Raw genomic sequence first — 9,216 nt, forward strand, 5'->3', positions numbered from 1 at the left:
CGTTAGAAGGCGTCAGATGATGAGGGGGCCTTTCAGAAAAGACAAAGGCTACCGTGAGCAACAAGCCAGGGTCTTGGCTATTCTCTGAACACTCGTGCTAAGCTTTAACAGAAGAAAGCTGATCTGTCCCTTCACAGATTCCCAGGCATTTCACTCTCTTGAGTGTGTGTGATTTGAAAAGACGATGACCAAGCCTGAGCAGAAATCCCTTTTATCTGACCTTCTTAGACAACATTGTCTTAACGAAAATATGATGTCGCGGTAAGCTGTAAGTTCAAGCAGACCCGAAACTGAACATGAAAATAAAGTATTTTAAAAATATAATAAAGAATACAAGTTCATACATAAATTCAACATAAGTTCAAAACGGTTTTCTGGAGAGTCATTTTCCATCTGGACATGGATACCGTAATGTATTTTCAAGAGCAACTAAACCCCAAAATGCAAAATTACTATTGCTAGAAAACGTAGGTTTCAAATCTGTTATTTGTTTTCCTTGTATAATTGTGGATTGTTTGTTTTACATAGCTTTTTCAGCACAACATTAAAATGCAAGACTACACAGATTTTTAATATATTTTGCATTTAATATCCAATCCACTTAAGAGGTATTAGGGTCAGGGTCCTTACCTGCTGTGAATGGGAACTGTCAATTGCCAAGGTGTGTAACTGACTTTCAGTCTGACAGATTTTGGCAATGTCTGCAGATTTTACCCAGATTTTTCATATAATTTTACTTTTTTTACCATTATTTCCTTAGATGAGGTTAAACCTTCAGATTGGCAGGCTTAAGCTTACTGTAAATAATTATTATGTAAAGTACTTTGTCATTTTTAGTACTTTTGTTTTTATATTTTTATGCTGTTTCCTGCCATGTCTTTTTTCTTAAAAAGGAATTAATCAAGAACAGATGCAGTTTTTCAAATCAAATGTACATACCGTAGATTTTTGCTTTGGAAAAAACTCCATCAAATAAACATCTATTTCTGTACAAAATTTTTGTTGTTCTGGTTTGTTTCCAGGGATGTTTGTGTTGTTTTGACAGAGCCTAACTTTCTAATTTTTTTCCAAAGTCTAACATTATGCAAGTGTGTCTTATAGCATATACTAATCAGGATAATCTGAAGCTCCATAGAATGTGATATTTGACAAGTCTTAGGGTGTATTGCCATGGAAATAGAGCCTGATTCGGCATTAATATGATGTAGAAAGCCTGTTTTTATCATGCCCTACGGCCAAGTAGGATTCTGCGGTTTTCTGCATATTTACCCACTCTTGGAATGCCATCTTTACCTTGTTATAATGTTAAAGAAAGTGATGCCCTTCTCTCTACCACCTGCTATGTGCAAATGAGATTCAGCAAATGGATAGTGCTGCAACAGGAATCTCAAACAGTGTGTGAAGACCCTACCTTGACAGGCAAACCAGATTCTCGGGACATCTTATCGAGATTCCTAGCACACAGATTTTTTAGTAATCCAAGCTGTAGTGGAGGCCATAATTGTAAATGACAGAGTTTTCAGCTTTACAGTAAATAAATGTTTGCTTTCTGTAACAAGGATGAACATGAAACATTTCAGTTTGGTATCTTGTTTGGGGTCATTGAGCAATGCAAACAGATCAGTACAGACTGTCAGCCTTTGCCATGAGTTGTGTATGGAGATAATTAGGTCCTTTGTTTTTAATTTTAAAAAAATACAGAAAAATGATTAGCAATCAATGTGAATGGGCTATAAAGCTTTGTGTAGACAATGTTCTTACATGGCAACAGTAAGTAAAGCTCCAAAATCACAAGAAAAAATTTCACTGTGTAAGTGTGAAGCAATGGAGCTCGGCAGATATACAAGCTGTTACATTTATCTTTTTGTCATCAGCAGCTTATAAAACAGGCTAGACAGAAAGGGAGAAATGAGATAGGATTCCTCACTAAAAGGGCGAATGCACCTGTTTATGAAGAAGGCAAAAGTATGAAATGAATAAAATGCTGAGCATACAAAAGATCTGTTCTCATTTGATACCCACAAGGCTGATCACAGTTTCAAATCAGACCTAGTATTTAATAATTGTAGGAAGCTAATTTGAATCCTTTCTTTCACAAATAGTGACTGTAGATGGAATCTGCATTTAGCACTGGTATCAAGGCATCAGACGGGAATCTATGCAACAGAAACAGAAATATTTACCACATTTTAAAAAAAAAAATCAAGATGCAATCATCAGCTAAAGAAAGATTATGGGGACACTGTGTTGAAATTCTCCTAGTTGATTAAATGCCACAATAACAGGGCACATGTATACTTCCACACCATGAAAACAGAGAGATGCCATCAGGGAGAAATCAAATTGAAAGTTCACTTATTAAGGTGCTCTGTCATGACAATTCTCCTGCTCAAGTCTTGATTCACTCAGACTGCCACTGGAGTAAATGGCTTTCCATTCCAAAGATGATGCTCAGTTCTGGTCCAGGAACATGATAGCTTCTTCTAATGTTTAATTCAACTCCTAATTCTGTAATTATTATTACATATTTGTTATTAAATTAGGTTTTGAGGATTTTAAAATTCGTATAAGACCTGGTGACACGAGAAGCACTGGCCCACACCATCCCTATTAACAGCTTTCTAAAAACACCCTGCCTTCCCTGTCAGCTCAGTGTGTGTCAGGAGCTTGGCCATTGACATGCGTTGCTATGACAGGATGACATCCTTTTGTTTTCTTTGTTTTTTTTCTCGGTTGTCAGTAACCTATGTATTGAGCACCTATTTATTTATGATGTGGTTTTTTTTTCAGAACTGGAAACAAAATAAATTTATTTGGGAAGTAAATAGGCAAAATGTTGCATTTGATTAGACAGCGCAAAGAGAAAGAGTCTTCTTATGCCTGAGATAGTTAACTGTTCTGTTAGGATTAGTGTAAGGTGCTAGGTCAGTGTACAAGAAGCAGAGGAACAAATGGGCTCTTCTTCACACCAGAGATGGCTCCACAGATGTCTTCTCAATGTGTGAGTGTAGTAGGCTCAGTTCTATATATTAAGTCAATACAGCTCATGGGTGATGGTTCTTCCAGCCGGGAGATATCAGCCTCCACTCTGACTCCTGTACCCTTCTCGAGCACTGCCCATGATACAGTGCTGATGAACATGTTGGAGCAGAGCACAGGAGTTGGTAGACCGCATGTTTGCCTTCACAGCCCTGCCTGGTTTCTAAAAGCTCTCATTTTCCTCAGAATAAAAAAAGTTGTGCAACCATTTCAAACCAAAGGTTACAGTCCATACACAGGGCATTTAAATTACAATTACATTGGGGGCTGTATAAAATGATAATTGCGAATTCATCAACGTTTAGTTTTGTTGGATGATAGAATAACGCGTTAGCATGATAGTGGGAAAATGTAAAACTGTACATTTCCATCTTGATTTAAGAGTAAACCAACTAGCTCTGATAATCATGTGTGTAAGACTCTACCTTCTGCAGATACAAGTGTTTTTTAAGTGTAAATTCAGGTTTATTCCTATTGCATTTACAGCTTTGGGATTCTAAGGATAAGGGTGCATAGAGTAACTGGGTATTTCCCACATGCATTCCAACAACAACAAGTGTATTGAATTGTCTGGAATAACCAATTGAAATGTCTGTGATGTTTGCAATTTCCCTCACAGGATTAATAACGTATCTATCTAACACACCTGTTAGACTTTGTAGTCTCCAGTAAGTCTATGTCCTTGGAGGCCATTTTTTAAGGGTCCAAAGAGACAAGAATCGGGGCAACAGTATGAGGTCTATGGATGTGGTAGAAGTTCAAGAGTTCAGCCTGTTCAAAGAATAAATATTTATTTATGTAGGAAATGTTCTAAGCATAAAGAAATGCAATTCACAGAGGTTGTGTATCCAGTAAGAGAATTATTTAAATGTTTGTACTGTATGTCTGCTATTTATTTCATCCAACAGAACATGATGCACAAGCCTCAGACTAGTGCTGTTCAGTACTGTTCCTTTATCAAATCTGAAAATAAATACTGTACATAAAATAAATATAAGAATAAATCAGTCTAAAATATTCTTTGTTTCTTGTCTACCTCAGAGCTACGTATATATGATGTCTAACATTTATGTGACTACATAACAATAATTATCAGTCATTTGACAGTTTTATCTTTTTATCAGAATCTTACCTTCTGTCCAGTGCCTGAGAAAAACAAGACAATATTAAAAATGCAAATCTGAAGTACAAGTATGAAAGTTGAGATTGAGATTTTCATTTAACTACGGTATTAAGAATAATGACCATGGAGCCTCTGAAAACACATTATTGGGGAAAAAAACAATCCCAAGATAATTTTCTACATAATATGAAATCACTCTCCATCTTGAAATAAACATCCATACTGGGTATAATAGAGCACGTTGATTTGACAATTCTTTACTTTTTTCATGACAGTTGGAAAATCTTACTTAACCTTTCTGTACAATATGTGAAGAATAAAAGCAAGGCTGTCTGTAATGTTTCTGAGCTCACAGAGTGATACTGCATTATTATTGATTGTATTTATAACCTGGTGTGAGCCCAAGGCAGGTCCTCACGTGATGGGCTACCATACTGAGACAAGAGAGAGCTTATAAAAACATTAGCAGGCATGGGGTTGTCCTGCAGCTGACCACAAATACAACAAATGTGTTGAGCAAAGTTGGTGTAATAGTAGACAGGATTTTTTATTTGAAACAGCAAATTACTGCAAGCGCACAAGCCTGTACATCTAGCACATAAAGCAGATCTGCCAGTGAACAGAAAGTCGGATAGAAGGAAGGAGACTTCGGTGTGTCTGTAATCTGATGTTTAGGGGCTGTATGACAGGAGCTGACTGAATATCAAAACTCTGAGGCTATAAAGTATTGATCCAGTTGGAACAGCTCCTTGCCTAATCAAAGGTAAAAAAGAAATGTGTGAAATCAATCAACCAGAGATGAACATTTTTGAAAATTCATCCTCATTTACCTTGTACAAAGGATGCAATCTTGTGCCCTTACGTTGCTAGAGACACCAACCACACAATCTTTTAGCTTATTTAATAGGTCCTTTATCAGTTTAGTACTGTAAGTCTAATTCCTGCTTTGTTAGGGTAAATTCAATGATGCCAACCACACTCATGAGAAAGAGCTACAGACGTAAGTTCTGGTACTATTCTCAACTTACAATGTTATTCTCTAACTTGTTCAACATAATAGTAACAAAAATATTAATAGCAGGGGATGCAAAAACTCATGTCTACACCTCCATAGACTTCTTCAGAGAGGCAGACAAGTAACAGCACCTGTTTTATATTAGTTAATTCACTGGAGTGTTTATTGAACATAGAAGAGAATGTGCAGTATAATAATATTTCTAACAATTATTAAATTGGTTAATTACATTGATATGGAGGAAGCAAATATATATTTTAATGCAATTTGAGCTAAGCCTCACTCATTTTTAACATCAAGAAAACATGCATTCTCTTGTGGTTCTGGTGTTATTGCAGTGCAGTTTAGCTCTCCCTAGAACAACATTCTACTATGAAAGTAGCAGCAGCAATATCATATAATGATAAGAAAAATAAAATGATACATTCTATAAATTATATGGTCTTTACAAGGAAAACACTGAAACAATCAATCAATTAAATGTCAGTAACATTGATTATTGCAAGCAATTATTTACCTTTTTATGGTTTTGAAATATTTTTTGTTTCTTATTTTACACTGAATTCTGTGTTTGATTATCATTTAGACTTGCTCCAACCATTCATGAATTAGATAACACAGTCATTTGGGGGTTCAGAATTTTAAACTGCTTGACTGTAAAGAAGAGTTTTGACTTTGCTGTCCCAATACTGGTGGAGGGCACTGTATATACTGTACATCGTGCTTTTACTTAAAACTGGAAATGATTACTTTACTTATGTAATGCAGTAACAAAAGCGTACAGAGTGCGGTATTACATTTTAACAGAAAAACAGTCGCAAACAGCACAGTGAATACAGTTTGATAGAACATTCTGTCTCAAATTCTGAAAAGTGTATTCTGTCCAGAAGTTTTCAGAGGATGTAATCATTTGTTAACTATTTTAACACCACACAACATGTTGATTTCTGTATGCATTATTTGAGTAAATATTGTTCTGAGCAAATATGAAATATGCAGGTTTAATAACATTTTAAGAATTTTCTGCCAAATCCAATATCTTGTGTAGCAACAAGCTAATCATATCTTCTGAGCAATGGAGGATTTGTGGGATTGCAATCTGTGCAATTGCTCAGAGGTCTTGTGGTCAAGGGAGACCTTGAGCAAAAGGGAAAGCATGAAAATAAAAAATATTAAAATTCATAGTCACAATACTGTGTTTTGGAAGCAGGTGTAATGAGTTATATGGCTAGCATTGCTACAGTTTAATTTCCACCTGCTGTTTCCAGTTTTTCTTCTGTATGGTACTAATAATGATCGCCAAAATCACAGAGAACCACACTCAGGAGAGTGAGAACAACAAGGAACAAATGTAAGTGTTGTACTCTACCTGTTGGACAAGTACTTTATTAACTTATTTTAATACATCTTTGGAATTGCTGTGTCTTCTTCACTTTGTCATCCCATTTGTAAGACTAGAAACAGCACGGTTGCACTTGAAATATACATTCTGCAAGCATAAATATGTAGAATCAGCAAAAAATAAGTGATTATCTTGTTACTGGCTTTGGTGTGACTGAACTCCTCTTCTATATTAGTGATAAATGAGGGATCCAACATCCTATATCAAGATCTTCCGCCCCATAAATAGCAACAAATGTCATTCATAATATAGTGATGAAAGTCATCCAAAACACACTGCAATGCAGCAGAACCATCCAATTTTTTTTCATCCCTTGCTGAATCCCATTACAAAAACCTTTTAAAGTTTTCACTTTTCTAATTGGGTTCAGCAATTTTGATATTTATCCATTGTTTAATGAAAACATCCTAGAATTTATGTTGGAGTTGTGTGTCTGTGCTTTGTTGGACTTACCTTTCTTGACACCTACACAAGATTATTTTTTGTTCAAAAACCTTGTTAGTGTTGGTGGAGTTTCTCAAAACTTTCCCCACCTTCTGGTGATCAATCATGTTATGATTAATTTCTGAGGTCCTCGACTAAGTATAATAGAACAAGAAATCTCAAAACATTATTGAATGCAGTCTTATATAGCCAGCGAAACCTTCCCATAGGCTGTAAGGACCTTAAGGATCCTTTATAACTATTTCTTTATAACAAGAGGTATTGTAACATGACATTGGTCTTGGTAAAGTCCCATCAGCCAATCTGCTTCCACATATAGCAGCTATTATTTCAGCATCTATGTCTGTGGAAACCTGAAGTATGTAGTTATTAATTAATTTCGCTTTAATCAGTGTGTGTTTATACCATCTTTTCTCCATAATGTCCTAATTTATGGATCAGCTGGATACAGACGATCCTCCTCAAAGCCAGCTTTTCACACACACTCTGCCTCTTCATCTTCCAGGTCCGTCCTGCGTGAATTGCTCACCAGCCATGTTGTAACCTGCTCTGGCTGTGGCTATGTCCAGATCAACTGCAGCATTAAAGAGTACAATCCTATTATTGTTCTCTACTATTATATTACTTTTGACTAGGGATGCATAATTCTGTTCAGATCTATTGGTAAACTATGCAACAATTCCAAAGTCTTTTGGAAAAGAGTTTGGAAGGGGATAATAATGTTGTTATTATTGTGTGGTTATGTAGCTTCTGTGAAGGTGTTATGCTGGTTAAATAAGACCTCTTTCAAATAAAATATTACCAAACACACAAAGTCCAGCTTTGAAGCTGGGCAGTACCATTGGTGCTGCAAAAATATAACATTTTCCTAAAATATTATTTACTGTATTTTACATGTTTTGCCAACTGTCAACAGTATAAATCGGTTGTATAAACTGAGGAGCATTCTTGAATTCTGAAAAAATAAATTAAAATGGGAGTTAAATGTATTTCTGTTTTATTTCTGTCATCTCTCAAACATTCATATCAGCATGGATGTAACAAAAAGTGTGGAATATGCTGTTGATCTGTGAGTAAAAAGTAAGGTTTTGAACATTTATAATTAATTAAATTTAAAGTTTTAATTGAAACCTACTCTTGGTGTACTTGTGGTACATATCGGAGGTGTATTGTATGGAGGGCTTGAGAGGTCAGAATGAGGCCCTCTCTGAGTATATTGTGAGAATAAACTTTCTTGTCATGAAAATGGACACGACTGAAGGAACCACAATACAAGAAAGTGAAACACTGCTAAATTATGAGTGCAGCTGTGGATGTAAATTATCCCCAAAAAAACTAACTGAGCTGTGACTGGATTTATTATTCACATTGTCCCTGTTCACCTCCCAGTGTGCTTCTCAGAAACCTGCATCAGAAGTCTGCTTCCAATATATTGTTTGTTTCTCCAGTTTCACCCATCCATCATCAAATTCATCCCTTGTCTAGCGATAAACAGCTTATATTTTATGATAATGGAACAATACAAAAGATTAGAAATGTGAAGAGGCTATTTAAGCTATATTTATTATTTAATCTTAGCAAATTGATACAAGAAGGTCATATTCACCAGTATATCACAAATACAATAAAGTAAATGTAAATCTTCTGACAGTGGCAGGAAACCAGTGCCGCACAAATTACTTTTACTGACCTGCATGAAGAATTATTAACAACTAAGCAATCTGTCTCCTGATCTGTCTTATTAATCAAAAAAGACATTTATGAAGTGAATGTTACCTTCAATCTTAACATAAGATGTGCTGTGATCATATTTTTAAAGCAAACATTCTGAGGACCCAACAATATTTAGATTTGTTTAAGTTGCTAAGGTGTGAGATGTTTTGAATTCTAATGCAACTTAAGCCACTGTTTCCAAAACAGTGAAATTTACCTCCTGTAGTCAGCAATACTGAAAACACTTCTCTCTATAGAGTTCTCCATTACAGTTGTTGAGTACTATGCATTCGTTGTATCGCCTTCCTTCAGTCCTTCATTTTATTGAAGGAATTGTTTATTTTATTGAAGTGTGTTTGATGTTCAAGCACAGTAATATTTGGTTACCCCTTCCTCCTCCTTATCGTTGTTTAGACAAATACATCCATGCTTTGACGTGAAAAGCTATGTTATTTTTTTCACACTTTCAAGCCATCTCTG

This window comes from Atractosteus spatula, chromosome 6, assembly GCF_055471065.1.
Source record: "Atractosteus spatula isolate fAtrSpa1 chromosome 6, fAtrSpa1.hap1, whole genome shotgun sequence".
Taxonomy (NCBI): Eukaryota; Metazoa; Chordata; class Actinopteri; order Semionotiformes; family Lepisosteidae; genus Atractosteus; species Atractosteus spatula.